The sequence below is a fragment of the Bombus terrestris genome, unplaced genomic scaffold, assembly GCF_910591885.1.
Source record: "Bombus terrestris unplaced genomic scaffold, iyBomTerr1.2, whole genome shotgun sequence".
Taxonomy (NCBI): Eukaryota; Metazoa; Arthropoda; class Insecta; order Hymenoptera; family Apidae; genus Bombus; species Bombus terrestris.
Window position 1 is genome coordinate 5,407,915 of NW_025963552.1, and position 19,830 is coordinate 5,427,744.

The 19,830-nt window shown below is 40.7% G+C and overlaps 1 non-coding gene across 1 annotated transcript; it reads right to left on the reverse strand.

Moving 5' to 3' along the window:
* Positions 1-18,007: 18,007 nt before the first annotated feature.
* Positions 18,008-18,079, reverse strand: TRNAH-GUG. The gene has a single exon. It is a non-coding gene; the product is annotated as a tRNA-His (tRNA).
* Between the last annotated feature and the right edge of the window lie 1,751 nt (positions 18,080-19,830).

Consider the following 19,830-nt stretch of genomic DNA (forward strand, 5'->3'; position numbering starts at 1 on the left):
TAAGAGGAATGAGGCAAGGATTATCTGAGAGCGTGCAAAACTGTAACATCAGATTTCGAAGCGTTTTTAACAAACTCCAACACAGCATTACCAACGAGTATAGAGACGAACTAACTCGACGGGTGATGAACGAGCAACTATACATGGACTCTGTGACCGACTATGTAAGAGGCCTTCGTCCAGAAATAGGGCAGGCGCTAATGGCTAATCTCCCCCCAAATCTCATCGAAGCAGAAAGGAAAGCAATGAATATGGAAAGATACTTTCGCGAGCACAGCTCTCGCAGACAAATGACGCGACAAACAATCGCCCCGCCATTTTATCGTAACCAGGCTTCTCATCCAGTAGACAATCGCCTCGCTATTACAGGTAACACAAATAATAAAACTCCACTCACACAAAATATTCTACCAAGAACGAACAATTTTACGAAGTTTGGGAACAGACCATTAAGCGAAAGGACGCAAGCGAAATGTCCCAAATGCAATCGATTGGGACACCTTCCAAATCAATGCCAAAATTTTCCGATACCGCCTCAAAGAAAAGCCCCTCCAGGAATAAACCACGTTCAAGAACAATCAGAATTAACAATACTACCTCAGGAAGATTACCCACAATACTATTACAATTACCAGGACGACCAGGATTGCGATTTCTCGTTGACTCCGGGGCAGGAATCAACTTGCTTAAACAAAGATGCTACCCAGGAAAGACAACAATACCAGACACAAAGAAATTCTCCATGGGACATTCCGAATACGAATCTAATTCCAAAGTCAAATTGAATTTGTTCGACAAAAAAATAGACTTCTCTTTAATAGATGACGATTTCCCAATTATAGAAGATGGCGTATTAGGCTTACCCGGTTTGAATCAATATCGATTCGAACTCTCCAACGAAACATTGAAATTAGATAACAACACCCTTCTGCTGCAACAAGAACCAACCCTTGCACCAGGAGAAACCATTCAAAAAATTGTATACCTCGAAGGGAAGCCAACGCCAGTGTGCTTTATCAATGGTGGTAAGTCCTCAATTCAAGTTTCTAACATTATCGAAAATACAAATACCATAGATCAAATCCAAAAATTCAAATCTTCGATTCGACTATCGCACATAGAAAAACCTCTCAGAGAACCTATAGAAAAGATTCTTCTCTATTACATGGATGTATTTAATTTAGACAGTGAAACATTACCGTGTACATCTCTTGCTAAACATTCCATTACATTGAAAGAAGATAAAATCATCAACGTAAAATCCTACCGTCCTCCCGAATACCATAAAATCGAAATAAACAAACAAATGACGGAAATGTTAGACAAAAAGATTATAGAACCCTCCGACTCTCCCTATAACTCTCCCGTTTGGGTCGTCCCAAAGAAAATCGACGCGTCGGGGAAACAAAAGTGGCGAATAGTGATTGACTTTCGGAAGTTAAACGAATTAACGGACCAAGACGCATATCCATTACCCGACATTGACGATATACTATCGCAACTAGGGAACGCAAAATATTTCTCCGCTTTAGACTTATCCTCGGGATTCCACCAAATACCCATGGATGAGAATTCGAGGAAGTACACTGCATTTAGCACACCACAAGGACACTTCCACTATAACAGAATGCCATTCGGGCTCAAGAACGCACCCGCTACCTTTCAAAGAATGATGGACACCGCGTTAAGAGGTTTAATTAATAATCATTGTTTCGTCTATCTCGATGATATCATTATATTCGGGCAATCGATAGAGGAACATAATAAAAACTTAGCCATTATACTCCAAAGACTCAGGGAAGTAGGTCTAAAAGTACAACCGGATAAATGTGAATTCCTAAAACCCGAATTGGAATATTTAGGACACTTAGTGACAGCAAACGGAGTAAAACCTAACCCTGAAAAGATAGAAGCAGTAAAGAACTTCAAACTACCCAAAAATCCTACGGATGTAAAATCGTTCCTTGGGTTAGCCGGATACTATAGAAAATTTATTAAGAATTTCTCGAAAATTGCCAAACCGTTAACGGAACTAACTAAGAAAGACATACAATTCCACTGGACTGACAAAACACAACTTAGCTTCGATACATTAAAAGAAAGACTATGCCAAGCACCGGTACTAAAATACCCCGACTATACGAAAACATTTACGTTAACAACGGACGCCAGTAATGAAGGTCTAGGAGCCATCCTTTCACAAGATGGACACCCTTGTTGCTTCATTTCAAGGACATTAAACCCCCCTGAACGAAATTATACTACGACGGAAAAAGAATTATTGGCCATCGTTTGGGCAGTTAGAAGATTTAGGCAATATTTATTAGGCCGCAAATTCAAAATTCAAACAGACCACCAAGCCCTTAAATGGCTGCACAACTGCAAGGACCCCTCTAGTCGATTGATTCGATGGAGATTGAGATTAGAGGAATACGAATACGATATAGAGTACGTAAAAGGAAAGGAAAACGTAGCCGCTGACACCCTATCCAGAGTACACGCGATAACACAAACTGACGTTTTATTAAGACAATTCAGAGACTGGGAAAAATCAGAAGAAATACCACAATTATTGAAACTAACATCTAACAAAGACAACTTTTTCCAATTAACAAAACCATATCTGGGCCCATATGACGAAACCGTATGGTTACAGAAAATATCAGACATACTTAAAACAAATAGAAAGATAGGAATAGGAGACAATAACTTAAACGCACAAGACAAAGCACACATAAAAAGATTTCTTTTATTTTTCAATGACCAACGCGACGACATAGAATTTGCTTACGAACCAATACAGAGTTTAAGCGAAGAGGAAATAGAACAAGTACTAAAAGAAAATCATGACTTGGTAGGACATCTCGGAATACAAAAGACGTACGACAGAATCCGAGGCAAATATGATATCCCACATCTAATAGACAGAATAAAAGGCAGAATAGGAACTTGCGCGACATGTCAAACATCAAAGACTACTCGGATAAGAGGAAAGGAGGAACCACAGATAACCGACACCCCGTTAGAATCTAACGACAAAATCGCTATGGATGTGATAGGCCCGTTGAAAAAGACCAAGATAGGAAACCAATACATTCTCTCTATACACGATGAACTAACCAAATATTTAATACTTGTGCCCCTAAAAACACAACAGACCCAATCAATCTGGAATGCTTTACTGAATCATTACATTTATCTATTCTCCGCACCGAAACGTATATTAACTGACAGAGGACAAAGTTTCATTAGCGAGCTAATGCAACGATACGAAGAAGCATTTAAGATGAAACACATAAAAACCACCTCATTCCATCCACAATCCAACGGAAGCCTAGAACGAACACATGCTGTAATATCCGACATGTTAAAAGCTATACAAAACGATAATGAAACAGAATGGGATCAAAACCTAAATTTTGTGTGTCTAGCATATAACACTATGGTTCATGATGCCACTGGATATACCCCTTTCGAACTAACATTTGGACACAAGGCCAATCTCCCATCTACCATATCCCAAAATCCGCAAAGAACATACGCTGATGAGGTCAGCTTCAGGAAACGAGAATGGGATGCCAAGCTACTTAAAGCCAGGGAAACTCTAATGAAGAGTAAACAAAGATACCAAAGAGATCAAAGAAAAAAAATTATTAAACCTCAATCCATTTTTAGAGAAGGAGATTTGATATTAGTTCATAATGATCATAAAAGCACAAGTTAGATACTGAATGGCTAGGGCCATACACCATTGAAAAAGTAAAAACCCCTTATTACGAAATAATGGTGAATGACTCGATTAGGAAAATACATGGTAATCGTATTAAACCTTATTTTCCAGGACGGTCTTCACCTTCTCCATAAGTAGCTGTTATGCATTTTGTTTTTGTTTTGTTTTGTTGATTAAGACAAAGAAGAAAACACACTTTTAACCATTTAGTCCATAAAACAATCCTGAAGAAACACTAAGATTTTGGAGGACCAAAATCAATCTAAGGAGGGGGGTATGTAACGTAAATCACGTCAGAGACCAGGACACTGTAACCCCAAACTCTTTTGCCCTGATGTCACCTTAGGCGACCACTTCTAAACATTCTCCAGACAGCCGATACTTGAACATTACACATGGCGACCTTGGCGACAATGTATATTGCCGGAGTGCCTGAGGGTTCATCTGTGTCCTAACGGTCCTTCCACCGAATGTTCTGGAAGCGTGGCAGCGGTCGCGTGCGCCTGCAGGGTGGTGGGGAAGATGAAGGATGAAAAACAAAAGAAGAAACAGATGTCACCGAAAGTAAAAAATATTGTAAGAGCCTCAGTCTCGAACGGTCACGCCTAGAGCTCAGAAGTGTCTTATACTTGTATAAACGAAATAAGAATAAAGTGTTCTCCTTCCTAATAAAATTTCTTTTTATTTTTACGTGACAACCACGTGCCCTTAGACACGCCCCATCATAGCTTTCCTCCGCAGCGTCACCGTGACGAAGAGTCACTCTCTTGCGTACGATAGCATCGGCGAGTTAAGTAACGTCTCTACGATCTATGAATATTTCACGCTTCAATATATAGTCCAACTTAAGTCTTGACGAAAATAATACATTCGTCGTCCCGTTGACCACGGATTCGTTATCGACCCTAAGATCATTGTCATTGGTGTCTAATCACCGCGGTTACCTGACAATTCTGCAACATCCACACTTGTACTAATAACCATATTTGTACTAGTAAATATCTTCTCTATTGCATAACCACAATGTCTAATCCAAATGAAAGGTTCGTTACACGACCATACCCTTATCATAATGTGAACCCAACGTATATATGTAATATGATAAAAGAGAGAGGTATACGTTTTGTTACGCTGCGACGTTTTAGTATAGGTCGCATTTCTGGAAGTCGCTCGTTGTCCTGCAATGTCGCAGGCGGATCGTCTTGTCCGTCCTACGAGGGACATACAATGTATCGACGAGCACATCCAAGCAGCGACTTCCAGAAACGTCGATTTCGGCCGTTAGTTTCAAAGGAATGCGGCATATGTGATCATAGGCGCGAACGGTGGCGTGATCCGTGCGTAGTGGGGGTCGAGAAGACTCGAGGTTCCCCGAGAAGACCAAGAAATGATCTAAGAAGGGTAGTCCTTGTTGAAGATTCTAAGAGCACACGTCGAGAGGTCGGATGTATAAAGCCGCTAACCCGAACGAACACGTTGACATTACTTATCATTGAATAATCTATCACTCTTTATCATTATATTCATCGTTATTAAATACACAAACTATACCAACTTTTTAACAAATAAAGCATCTTTATTCTTTATCTTCTTGTTCTTCCTCTAAGACCCATTAAGCTATGTGGCGGCACTCAACACACCAAATACTACCATTCGACACAAACTAGGGTCGGACGACGGCAGCGCAGTGGTTAGCGCCTTAGGTTACGAACGTTCAGAACTCGGGTTCGAATACCGGCGACCGGAGTCCGATTTTTCTTCCATGCACCAAAAGCGGAGGAAAAATCAGCAGTATCCCAGCAGCGACATCTACACCCGTACGTAGAAACTATATCGGTATCTCAGTGTGCTTCCACATATATACAGCCCCTTAGCGACAATTACTCTGGACGAGGCCCAGCAACTACAACAACATATAACGCACCTCAGTTACTACATATATATTTTGAAATCTTTATCTATAAATGCTTTCTGGTAACATCTCGTGAAAACACTTATAACGTGTTTTAGAAGTCTGCGTTAGTTCAAAACGATAGAAATTGGTTGTGACATAATGCCAGCGATAAGATATTTATTTATTCCAAAACACTTAGTGTTTTTGATGTTAAGGTATGGGATATGGAAGTTTTCAAAAATGCTGTTTGTGAAAAAGTGAGAATAAATGCAAAATCATAAGTGTAATTTCGTTACGCGTATATTTGAAATATTTTTAGAGAATACGTTAATAAGAGAAAAGGATTTACAAAAAATTCTAAAAAGAATTCTTTGTAATGTACGTTTCGATATGTGATTTTAGTTGTATTTTTGTTTGCCGAATTCAAATGTGTAATAAATTTATGTTTATCATTTAAGATATTTTAGCGACGAACAATTTAATATTTAGTAACACGCATAGTCGATAATAGATGACTTTGTGAAAGATTTGGCTTAAGAGATATCCTGATTGTGTTGTATCAGCAATATGTACGAAAAAACCGTTATCGCACAAGCTTACATAGACTCGGGAAAAAAATGAGCATCTAAAAATATCGATCGAGTCTATCGATTGCATCTGGAACAATCTTCTAGTTACTACCTTTTGTAAATAACGCATCCGCATGTGGAGGGCGAGCACGAACATCACGTTGACATTTTCAAGAATTATTTATATATTTTGTTCATTTCTGAACAATTTTATCGCATAATTTGTTCCTAGACAATATTTCTTGTCAATTCTTACATACTGGTAATGAATACAACTAAGTGGAATCATCTACACTTCTTCGTTACTGTTATACGAAAACACTTCATAGAACTAAGTTATATTTACTTATAGAATCATCCCCTACTCGGCTGTCCTACCCTACCTGATGTACCTTCTAAATATATATGTATGTATGTGTATTATTTGATATATCTTTCATCTGTAAGATTATCCACGCACAATAGATGACAGGCGTCGTTGCATAGGGCTATGAGAAACAAATAATTTGGATACAGATTCTTGATTATGTATCCGATATACTTATTTCATTTTTCATCCTCACTGACGATGATACTAAACGCTACGTATTGACAATACTATTGATCGTATGTGATCAATATTCAAGGATTGAGGTACAATATTGACGAAAATTTACATATTTTGTATGCAAGCGTCACTACCTATGGCGGAAAATTAAATAAGATTAATCGTGCGGTTAAGTTTCAATATTTTCGATCACTATTTGCTGCGTAGACTCAAAGCAACTCTGGTATTGAGTCACGGTGCTTTTAGACTAAGCAAGCTGTTATAAATGGAGAACATCTTCCACCTGCACTTGTTCAATGCTATGAAACGGAGGAAGAAATATTTATTTTAAAACATTTATCTGAGCAATGACAGAGAGTCGCCATTGCGCTACAATATTGTTTTCGATAATGTATTCACTAGTCATGCAATATTAGCGCGATCTATTTTTTCCCTATTCGTTACAGGCAAGTAACTGAAGCATTGAAGGTTCTCACACATAATGTGGCATGTTTGCCGTATAACGGCCAATTTTATCTCTCGCTTCACGAATCGAAATGCACATTTTTTTCGTCAATATCATTTCGTATACTTTAAATAAGTGTTTTATACGAATCTTCTAAGTAATCTTTTCTCAGAATTAATTCACAAATCAGTCTAAGAACGTACTATCGTGTGAATCTTCCGAGTTTGTTGAATGTTTGTAAGAAGAATTTTTAATTTTTTTAATTAACTAACTACGTAGTTTTATAGAGACGGGTTTGCAGAGATGTTGTTTCAACCGTTCGCGCAGAGACGCGATCGCGAGATAACGCGTCAACGAGAGTCGTAAATTCTCGTTACGATTAAACAGTCGACGCCACGAACTGATTGATCCCCTATTTCTATTATGAGAATAGAGGTGGTTGGAATGAGTGTATACGACAAACTACACTTGATTTGTTAACAAAAAGTTCAATAATAAGTAAAGAAGCAACAATTTTAGTCAACGATCAACGATTAACCAGTAAGACAAAAATAAAACAATTAATGTTTTGTGAATGGGTATGCTTATTACGAGACCTATCGTGCTTCGCAGCTTGAGATAGACTGATTGATTCTTTCGTTCGGAACCACGGATTCTTTCCTTTGTTTCCCTTCGATATCCCTACTACACATGCGTTTATTAGGTGTACCGCGGAGGTCGCCACGTATGCGTTCTTTCGAAAATTCGGCGAAAGAAACGTAGAGATATCAATGGTACATTGGGCATGTCGGTATTGCGCTTTGACGGCATAGCTCTTTATACCGCGAAGCCGTTGGAAATTTCCGTAGTCAATGCCGTCACAAATTAAAGTTTCCTTGAACACTTGATTACAGAGATGATTAGCAAACCGTAACATCATCTCCCCGTTGATAGGGTACCGATCCAAATTATAAAGATGTGATATTGTTTGAGGTTCCTATCCTATTTCGTCTCGATCGCTGGTTGTTCAGGTTTCTCGAGATCGAATTGAATTGGCAATAGGACAAGCCTTTTGACGACCCGATCCAAAATGCTCGTTGCTGTCTGAACTGTGGCTGTCCGGATGACACCATCGGATGCACCTGGATGGACCTTGATAACTCGGCCCAGAGGCCATTGCACTGATGGCACGTTGTCCTCTCTGAGGATGACGATTTTGCCTTCCTGGATACTGTGCCCATCCTTGGTCCATTTGTTGCGGGTGATCAGCTCGTTCAGATACTTTTTATGCCAGCGGTTCAAAAAATGCTGTTTGAGTTGCTGGATATGCTGCCATTTGGAGAATCGGTTGGATGAAATGACTCTGAAATTTCGTTCACGCAAACTCATTAGTGAATCGCCAATGAGGAAATGTCCGGGAGTGAGGACTGAGAGATGATTTGGGTCGGTGGATAATGGAGTTAATGATCGCGAGTTGAGAATAGATTCCATTTCTATGATGAGTGTATTAAACTGTTCAAATGTGAGTAATTCGTTACCGATGACGCGTTTAAGGTGGCGTTTGAATGATTTCACCGCTGCTTCCCATAGCCCACCGAAATGTGGGGAATGAGGGTGGGATAAAGCGCCATTCGATTTGCTTATTGGCTAGGAAGGCGTTTACTTTTACGTTGTGGTCGTCCGATTGTAATAGATCATGAAGCTCTCGTAATTCGTTGTTTGCGCCAATGAAGTTGGTGCCATTATCGGAATGGATGGTGGAGCAAAACCCTCGTCGAGCGATAAATCTACGAAGAGCGGCGATGAAGGCTTCGCTCGTCGGGACAAGTGTCCCGCTTACGTGAATAATTACGTACTCCGCAGGGAAGTTCGCCGGGAGTGTAAGGCGTTTAATTACGGTTACATTTTCTCTACGTGGCCTTGTGTAATAGCGCACCCACGATCCTGATGCCAAGGATGGGACCGTCGGGATAATTTCAAGGATACAAAAGTACCTTGAGGCCCCCACATACGTGAGTCCCATCTGGAACTGCCGAGCTCGGTTAACAGATCGCCGGCAGGCAGTGAGGTGGCCGTACATCCATACGATAGTCCCACCAACGACTAAGGTTGGTACCACGGGCGGTCGAGTTACAGTCCGGAGGGAGTAGCGACTCCTCTGCTCGGTCAAATAATGTGTATGGACTCGTGGTGGCAGCGGTCGATGGCCAAAATGCTGGCAAGAGGGCCGATTTAAGGTGATGGCTCCACCGAATGACCTTCGGCGGGTGAGCAGCGTCCCACCTGCTCCGGAACCGTCTTGGTGAGACGGGAGGGCATAGAATGTGCCGCGTTCGACCTGAAACGAGCAACAGCCCCTGCAGGCTTAGCTAATCCAGGGAACAAGGTACTGGGTGCCTTGTGCGATGGTTGGGTGTTATCTCAAACCCTATGGTCCTAGGGCGCCCGGGCACTGTGTGGAATTATATCTGAGGTAAGCACTCGTTACCAAAAGACAATACCAGTTGTATCGTCCTTCTTGGAAGTGTTCCTCGCATCGTCAATCTGTCTCTGAGATGTGTTTGATCGAGAGTTTTTCGTCTATTTCTCAAAACCGCGCAAGGTCTGCTTATAGAGCCGTCGTGGGTGCGTTAAATGCGTTTGTTGCGGTTTGGGAAGTTGGACTCCCCCCGATTACCCAACCGAATCGCGTTTTTTGCAGACGCAGTTCAGGCTCGTCTAACTGAGTTAGGTTGATTTGTCCAACATATATCGAGGCGAGTGTTGAACCTGAGCTTAGTAGGACATCAATCGGGGCTGGTAAATAAAATCGTGAACCGGCCAATTTGCGATTTCTAGGAATCACAAGTGTTGAACGGTCGATTGGTTCACTTGGAATTAAGGTTGAAATGGTCGTAATAACAAGAAACGTAAATGTTCGTTCGTATGCGCCGTCAGTGGAAGTGATCGTGGCCGTCATGTATCGCCTAGAAGTCGTCGTCAAGGTGTCTAGAGCTCCAATCGGGACCGAACATCTGTTTTGCTTTATTTCAAGCGATTTTGTCTATTGTTCTGTAATGAAATTCATGCTAGATGGTTGAATTTTATCGTATTGATGTTTATCTTTCAAAACGTTGACTTGTGCAGTTATGATTATATCATTGGATAATGATTTGAATGCTGCTGGTCTAGTTCGGTCGTCAACGGATCCGTCAATTGTCGGCGTTATTGATTATGTGCTCGTCTGTCAGTGGAAGATGGGCTTGGAGGCGAGGCTGTTCGCGGTGTCTCCGATCTGTGGTCTGTCCTGTGTCGTCTATGGCGAGTGAGAGATGAAGGGGGTGGCAAAAAAGGTGTTGTGGATCGACTGTTTGATGGAGAGGATTTTGGACTGGACGTGCTGGAACGAGACCCTGAGTGTTGTTTTGCCCTGTGTAACATCGTATGATGGCGTTCTCCGCACGCCCGACATGACCCGGTGTGTCAATCTCGCTTTGTATGTCCCTTCCGGAGGCAGTTGATGTGTAAGGACCCTCGTTTGACCTCTCGAAGGCGCTCGCGAAGAGATATTGTTTTGAAGCTATCACACATCCAGATAGAATGTGATCCTTGGCAAGTGGGACAGGTTGACGGCGCCTGGGATGTGAGAAATGCGTGTCCTCATGGCGCTCGTGGTCGTTGACAGGGACGTTGGTAGAACGTGCCTTTTGTCTCCTTTGAAGTGAAATTGTTTTGATCACCATTCGCCCGTGTTGTAAGAAAGTCTATCAAGCGTGTATGGTAAGGCATTCTTTTGTTGGGTAAGGTGTGCTGCCATTCGCGAATGGTGGACGAAGGTAACGTTGATGTGAGCAATTTGATGAGGACGACATTTCATGTGACAGGTTCGCCTAATTTTTCCAACGCTCGGAGATTCACCTTGATCGTTTCGAGAAAGTCTTCTACAGCTTCGGGTGTTTCCGTCGTTATTTGAAGATAGTCGCAGATCAAGTGCCAGTGGCGCATACAGACTTGAAGGTGGCAGTCAAATTTTTCTTTAAGAATGCCAATAGCGATAGAACAATTTATCTCTGTGATGTCTAACGATTGGATGCTTCTCGCGGCCCTTCCGGGCAAGGATGAGCGGAGATAATGAAATTTTTGTACGGATGTAAGTCGTTGTACCGTCGAAAGTAAGTAAATGGATTTCTGGTAATTCAATTGATGTCGGTTCGGCGACATTAGATGAATCGCAGTTTGGAGATTTCGACGATGATGCTGGTGCATCATTCAAGAGAGTGTGTATTCGTATTAGCAGGTCGTAATATGTGTTTGTTATTTCGAAAACGCGCGCGTCGTCCTCCTCGCCTAAATGTTATAGTTCTTCTCGGAATCGTCTGTACTGTTTCCACGCGTCATCGAGTAGTGTCTTGTGGGACGTTAAAGAGGCCTTCTTATTTGGTTGGTTGGATTGTTCATGTTCATCAAGGTGTGTCAATAAGAGAGTAAGTCGGCCGATTTGAAAGCCTCGTGTCCGATGCAAGGAAAGGATGTCCTCCATTGGTATAGCGGATTGTAAAGATAATATACTGAACGAACTTACCTTGCAGTTGTGAGTTTAAATGTTGCTCGTCACCGTGAGTGTCTCGTATGATGTGTAAGATGCATCCTTGCGGAAGTTGACCCTCTATTGTTGGCGTGAGGTCTCGTGGATGCTCAGCAAGAAAGACGTTCCTCTCCCACGGCCACTCGTTTGGTTGTGTGATTGAAATTGTTGACATAAACAGCGTCTGCTCTAAGCAAGTTCCACCGCAGTTGAGCTGATACTTTGGAGACGTTTTTTGGGGATTTCCGAAATTTTCTCGCGGTTATAATTTATTTTATATAGTATCGTATAGTGGCAGCTATCTACTTGCCACGTCGCGTAAAAAAAGCATGGGAGCACGGGAAATTATTTTGAACTCCGAGACAGTTGACCTGATATAGTCGGCTGCCCGAAAATTCAAGTATAAAATTTCAGAACTAAAAATAATAAGGTTTGGAAATATTGCGGTTTGTGAAAAATATAAAGGAATAACGATGATGTGTAGGCCTAGGTGGGTATATGTCGTTCGACAAAGCATAGTGTAGATAAATATGACAAGGTGTATTTATAAACAAGTTATTTATTATAAATTATTTATTATGTATACAGGCCAGCCGTATTATAGTGGCGGTAGTTAGAGTCAAATAATTAATTTTAGTTTTTTATCGTAGTTAATATTGTTGATGTTATTATATGTATAGAGAGAGAAAACGCAACGGATAAAGTGTAAGGTACAAAATATATTTATTTAATTTAATAGAGAAGTGTAATAATAAGTAGGAATACAATTTGTGCTGGTCCAGATCCGCACGCTAACAGTGTTACCTTATAACTGAAAAACCCCGAAGCCAATGTCGCCTGTCTATTGTTTATGGTCTGCCTTCGTGCCAGTCTTTTGTCTATATGCTGTCGATGGCTCGGCGCTTGAAAAAACTAAAATAACCAGATATAGAGTTTTCGTAGAAGTGGTGACCACATCAACAAATATTATGCTCGTTATGGCCATGATGAAGGCGAATAATAATAGACCTGCCGAGGTCGATAGTCTGGACGTATAACAAATAGTACAATATTAATATATCAAATAAATATCGTAAATATCGATATCATTTGTTAAGGGATGCATTTTGAGTATAGTGAATTTATGTTGAACAGTTTTTGGGTACTAGATTGAAATTAGATAGTAATGTTATTGCATATGTTAGAGATTTACTCGTTTATTTGAAGGAGATGTAATTGTCCAGGCGCCGTTAATTCACTGGATATGTTGCCCTCAAACAGGATGTTTAAATTTTGGATTATATATTGTACTGATAGAATGTATTTTATCGGTACAAACATGAGTTTTGATAAAATATAGCATAGTGTCGAGTCACTAGGAGAAAGGGGGTCGGTCGTAAAAAATGGCAATAATTGCATAATAGCTAAGGACGAGCCAAATATAACAGCATGACTCATCGGCTAGCGGGTGGTTGTGTCTATCAAAAACAAAAGAAATTTGAAAGATCTTAGTTTATAGGACTTGTTGACAATCAATGTCACGCGGTCGATACAATGTTTGAGTAGGCTGTGTTTAGACACACAATATAATTTATAAAACAAACAATTCTTATATTTGATTTAAGAAATGATAGCTCGCTTGCGAGCAATATTTATTAGACTGTGGCTGAAATTCAGCTGAGAATTTGAATTTAAAAATTAAATAACTAACGAATGAGTTTTTGATCTATAAAGCACGAATGGCACAGATGATAACAATGTAGCGAGCGCTCGTGCTTGGCAGGTGTATTATTTTGTTTTGTTAATCTAGTGGATGGGTATTATACTGCGATGACTTTAAATTTGTAGATTTAAATAATGGGATTGATTGATATTATTATAGGGAGTGGATGATCACTATATTGTAACATGAGAGTTGTATAGTACGGATAGAGGTAATCGAGTAGAGATAATGGCTAATTATTGATAAACAGCATAAAATGCACTTGCACTAACACGTAAATTCAATCGAGGTTGTTAGTTAGAATTACGTTGCAGGCTAAGGTACATATTATATGACTGCACGTTTTTCTGGATAAAACACGCATTGTAAAAACTTCGAGCTATCGCGGGGAGACGCGGTCGTTAGAATACGCGTCAACGAGAGTCGTAAATTCCCGTTACGATTAGAATAATCGACACCACGAATAGTTCGATCCCCGTATTTCGGTTAGGATACTCGGGGTGGTTGATGCGGTATAACACTGAGAGTCACAGAATTATAATAATGTATATTTCCAACACTTAGTCCACACGATTGAAAAGATATCAACAATTAACAACCTTATCGCACGCAGATAATATAAATGTATACAATATAGAGAAAGGCTCTTACAATTGAGCTTAGTCTCTTGGTGGACGTAGCACGATATGATACTTAATAGAATAAGCGAATGTTTGGCTCAATGTGTAATGTTCGACGCGTCACAAGGAACTGATCGACTTTGGATGATTTCTTTGTCTTATCTTTAAGACGACCCCCACTATACTTAGGTCACGCCACCGTTCGCGCCTATGCTCACGTATGTCTATTCTTGCGTGGAAAACGTAACGGACCAAATTCGACGTTTCGAGAACTCGCTGCTTGGCAACAGCTATGTGCTCGTCGATACATTGTATATGATCCGGCGGTCAGATAAGACGATCTGACTGAGACATTGTAGGGCCGCGAGTGACGGTTAGAAAATACAGCCTGTGTTAAGCCTCGTGGCGTAACACGCATGATGTTAGGACAATGGACGATACTCGCGAGCGTGATATGATTTACACTTGCACATCTTGCTCGACTACCTTGCGATTTTGGTACTTTATCATATTCGAGTTGCGAAAATAATAACGAAAATATTAACGAAAATAATAGCGAAAATAATAACGGAATCTATTGCGCACGCGATGGTCCCGAGTGACGTGCATGATGATATAGTTCGCGTCTTCTTGGCCAGACGTCGCCACCTTGGCTGCTGACCATGGTGTAGTCGGGTAGAAGCAAGCTCCCAATTTTGGGTGATTTATGTCGTATAAATTTAATATTTATATTTGTTAAATGTAATGGATTTGCGAACATGTGCCTGACGAGCCGAGTAAGAGTAAAATTAAAATTAAACGAAAATTTTAGATATTACTTACTTCTAACGGAAGTATATGCCACAGAGGGACATACAAATGCGAACTTTAGAGAGATTTTTATGTATCCACGCTCCTTCTGCCAACACAATTACATAAGTTGCGGTTTACTTATAAAGGAATTGATGATTTATGGGGTATGTGAGGGTTGTTATTATACATAGGTTGATAGCTCTTGTAGTGACGATTGGCTTTGCTTATAGATTACGACTAGCATTTTTTCTAAACTATGCTCTTTATTTAAACAAATATGGATAAGTTTATAACAGACGAAAGAATTGCCGCGCAGGGGGGTTTGGAACGCCCAGACCCTTTCGGTGTAGGATGGGGTAGGTGGGAAGGCCCGTGGAAGTTAATGTTTCCACGCAAACTTCCCCTTCACTGGTCGAGATTTGCGAAATGTACAGGGACTGAAGGTGCCTGTTGAACGGAAAATAAAAGAAAAACCGTGTCATCTCTCGAGGATGGGAATGTTGAAAGAATGATGAGGGCGAAGAGAGGACGTACCTCGTACGCGGGGGTTTCAAAGGAGTGGAAAAGAGGCGAAGATGACCGTAAGGATAGAGAAACATGCGACTCTAATGACAAATGGATTGTCCAGACGAGTAGGATGGAAAGAGGACGGGACAGAGAGAGAGAGGAGTTGTAACGAGGAAAGGAGGCCACCTGCTAACGAAGGCCAGAGGGAAAGGTTGCCTAGAACTCGAAACAGACCGGAGGCCGTCTTGATCAAATTCCGGGAGCGTGGGAAATGGCTCCAGACATATAAGGAGCATATGCTAGCGAGGCTCTGTGTGAAAGCATAGGCGTCAGACGGACGAGGTGCGGAGATATCCTCGTGAAACTGAAAGCGGGAATGAAAGGAGGTGTCATTGCCCTTAGGATAAAGGAGGTAATAGTGGACAAGGTCCTTGTTTCCCCCTTCCAGGTATTGGTAGAGATTAGGGACATCGACCCACTGGAAAGTACGGAGAACCTTAAACAGAGCATCGTTAGAAGGCTGATGATCAAGGATGCCAGCGAGGTCGAGGTTAAATAGTTAAGGGCCTCATTATAGCCACAATGCGGGTCCTCCGTAAGGTAGTTAGATGCTATAGGTGCCATGAGATTGGGCATATGTCTGAGAAGTGCACTATCTGCCCTGGCAAGGAACATTGTCGTAAATGCAGCGCAATGGATCATTCGATGGTAAACTGCAGTAACGCTCCTAGGTGTACATTGTGTATTAGGGATCCGAGGTACGGTCTATACACGTTGTAGGGTCGTCAGCTTGCCCCACGTATGGGAGACTGATTAAAAAAGGGACAGTCACAAGACAGGCACCCTGAATGTTCTGCAAATCAAACTCAATAAGAGTAAGCCTGCGCAGGACCTGATGCAGCAGTTTGACTGGACGCGCCGGGTCGACGTTGTATTCATCTCAGAACCTAATCGACAGTTCTCCTTCTGGTATATTGATACGAAGGGGGATACCGACTCCAGCGAAGATACGTTGACTGAAGAGGAGGTATATGTCGGTATCAAGAAAGGGGAAGCGTACCGCGTGAGTGGCTACTGCTCGCCCAACGTCAACCTGAACATCTTTCTCGAGTACGCGAAGAGACTCGACATATCTATTGGGGCAGCCGTGAGGAGATGCAAGGAAGTTATCATCTCAGGAGACTTCAATACAAAATCTAACGTATTGGGTGTCACCAAGACTGACAGAAAGAAAAGGATGTCTTTAGTGGTTCTGGATAGGAACCACCTTGTTCCTATTAGGGTATTAGGAGGAGTTTCGCAAAAATTACGAGCGTTAGTGGTAGACTTTTTAAGAAGTATAAAGACTTTGTAGTCCTTGCAGACTATAGTGTCTGGGATCACAGTTACGTGCTACATGAATTTAAAGGCTTGGTTATGCCTAGTAATAGGGGGCATTTTAGGTATTCGACGCAGGATATAATGCTGGAGATGTATTTTAAAAACTTTGACGACAAGAAGACTAAGATATTGGGAGCTCGGACAGACGTGACGGAATATCAGGAGGATTCCCTGCAGAGAACTGCGTCAACGGGAGTCGTGAATTCCCGTTACTACTGTAATAATCGACACCACGAATAGTTCGATCCCCTTATATCGGTTAGGATAATGTAGGTGCTTGCTGTAGTATAACACTACGATTAACAGGGTCATAAAAATGTATATTTCCAACACTTGTTACACCACTGAGTTACACCGTTACGTATGATATAAAGGGCGTAAACGAGAGTCATAGATGAAGGCCCTTGTGTTGTAATAGAAGTCGCGACTGAACAGACCAGACTTCGACTCAACCGAATGACTAGACTTTGACTTTGATTGTTCGTTGCTTATGAGAACCAGTAGAGTTGTCCGTCCTGATGGCGTAGAAGCAGTAGAAGAAGTAGGAGCAGTCGGAACAGTCGGAACAGTAGGAACCGTAAGAGCCGTAGGAAATGTCGGAACTGTATGACCTGTGAGAGCCGGATGAACTCTGAAGTTCGTTCTGATGTGATTACGGAGGAAAGCTCGGTATGGATGTGCCCTATGAACGAAGAACGCGGATTCGTTGCTCATATTTTTAGTTAGGGAACTGCGGGCAATGATCCGCGATGCCGATAGGTTATGACCAATGTTGGGAATGAAGATAGGAGGAAGAAGCCTCCTACCAACGTGGTTCATGGGCGACATTGTTTATGGTAAAAACCAGCTTTTCCGTTAGACTACTATTTTTTTCCCCCCATTAGGTGACTACCAGCTTTCTACGTAATTTGTAAGAATGTACAATAGACCTAAGGTCTGTTTTATGTACCAGCTATAAACCGAAAATACTTGCAGGATTAAAAAGTCTTTTCGGGAAAACAGATTGACTTAAACAGTATGTGCGAACAATGACTTTAGATATTATAGTTTATGGTGGGTCCTTGGACTTATTGAGATTTTCTCTAAGGGTATTTGGACCTTGACGGTCAGACAGTGAAGGACGTCGCGCGAACCTTTTCACTAGACGTAACAAAGAGAATCCTGATTCAATCGCAAATTTTTATTTTTATTAATACTTAGCCAAGAAAACTTTTGAGAAAATTAAATAAACAAAAAAAAAAAAATAAACCTCCACCGTGACAATGTACATTGGCACATTGCCGTGACCAGGATTCGAACCTGGGTTACTACGGCCACAACGTAGTGTCCTAACCATTAGACGATCACGGCTATTGGAGTATTACGTGTGAACTTTCTGAGTGGTCGATGATAACTACCAACAATGACCAAGTTGACACATAATTGTGAAGATCTTAGTACACTGAGACAATTGTGATTATTCCACTCATCTATAATTCAAACTGGCTGTAATTCAAATCATATGCATATATATATGTACATTTATGATTTATGAATTCTAGAGACGCGATAAGATTATTATGAAAGGAATATCGTAATATCGTTTTCGCGTTAGGACTAACATTTATTGTCGTCAAATATTTATGCGATCCCTTACTATCCGAACTTATTAACACATTTTTCATTAACCGGTATCATAATGCAATATTTGCAATTATTATTTTTGTATTAGAACTTGTACACAGCATTTTATAATTATAAATTCAAATCACAAATCTCTTACATATTTCTTTAAATTATTAAATTGGCAACTAAGTGATTGCGGGTGTTTTCATTAGGTGGTAATGACAAAATCCGCAATCACTTAGTGGCCAACCCAATATATTATTACCTGTATGAACAAACTAAAGAATAGTAGATAAATTGATAGAACATAATTTGGTTTCGCAATGTAAGCTTAGATCGTGAAGGGTGAAAAAAAAGTATAACGACTGACTTTCTGTGAAGATGATACTGCAGAGGAAAACCATGATGTGTTGTGTCTAAGAATGCGAGATCATCGGATTCATCGAGGAAAGCCTTCGTTGGGAAAGTGAAACGGATGTTGCTGCTAATTCGTCAATTTCCATGTTGGTGGTTGAAGAAGGATGCTAGCCGCCCTTGAGAGAAAGTTACTAGCGCGAAGCGTCGTTCGTGAAAAAAGCAGATTTCCCGTATCTTCCCGTAGTAGGTGATAAATTTTAGGGACTGATAGGACAATGACTATTTGTCCGTTTGAAGAACCTTAGCTAATTAAATCCTAAGATTTATAGCGGGTGCTTAGGCTATCTGGAAATATACTGTGAAAAAGTATCGACATCTGGTAATCATCTTATTCGAAGGATAGGGTCTGTGTGTGGCGAACCACGAGACAGAAACCTTTGGAATGTTTATTGTCGAGTGCCACTACAACTATATCTCTTAAGGAGAGCTATGCAATTACTCCGTACCTCAATCGAGGATTGGTCATAAGGAGAGGAAAGTTTCCATCAGTCTTTTATTCTTGCGATCACCTTGGAGAGTTTTCTCATCGTCTTTATGTGCGGTATATACCGACTGTCACAGCATACGTTACTTCGTGCTTCAAAATATATTCTACGTTTAACAAAGAGTTACCATTGTCATTAATATATCGGGTGTCTAATCACCGCTGTTATTTGTCAAGCTCTGTAAAAACCATATTTACCAGCACATATAACCTCTGTTGTACAACAGTGATGGCTAGTCCAAATGAAGATTCGTTACACGCCCTTGAACCGAACGATAACCCGACATATATATTATATAATTATATAGATATTAGATTAATAGAAATTAATAATAGATAGGGCTCAAACTAATAGAATGGTTAAATTGAGATTTGTAAATAAATAAATAAATAGTAGAAATATATAAGGAATTAAAAGAGGAAAGTGTAGCGATACACAAATCATCAAAATATTTGCTGTAGTCTATTCACATTAAAGATTTAGTTGAGCAATAGGTATCATTGGTAGTAATATTAAAACAAGAATTAAAACTTACTTTAACAAGGTGAAGGTTTCAAGATGGCTATTGTCTATATTTGTAATAATCCGATAAAT